The following is a 251-nucleotide window of genomic DNA, read 5'->3' as shown; positions in this document are numbered from 1 at the left end:
TGTGGTGGAGTTGGTGCCGGATGATGTGGGAGCTCTTCCTGAAGCTCTGGCCACAGTCGGTGCAGGTGAAGGGCTTGTCACCAGTGTGGGTGCGGCGGTGCCGGTAGAGGCTGGAGCTGCGGGTGAAACTCTGGCCACAGTTGCCACAGGAGAAGGGCTTCTCACCAGTGTGGATGTGGCGGTGCTCGAGGAGGTTGGAGCTGCGCCTGAAGCTCTTGCCGCAGGCGGTGCCGGGGAAGGGGTTCTCCCCC

The sequence above is a fragment of the Buceros rhinoceros genome, unplaced genomic scaffold, assembly GCF_000710305.1.
Source record: "Buceros rhinoceros silvestris isolate BGI_N320 unplaced genomic scaffold, ASM71030v1 scaffold22927, whole genome shotgun sequence".
NCBI lineage: Eukaryota > Metazoa > Chordata > Aves > Bucerotiformes > Bucerotidae > Buceros > Buceros rhinoceros.
This window is presented reverse-complemented; position numbering follows the sequence as displayed.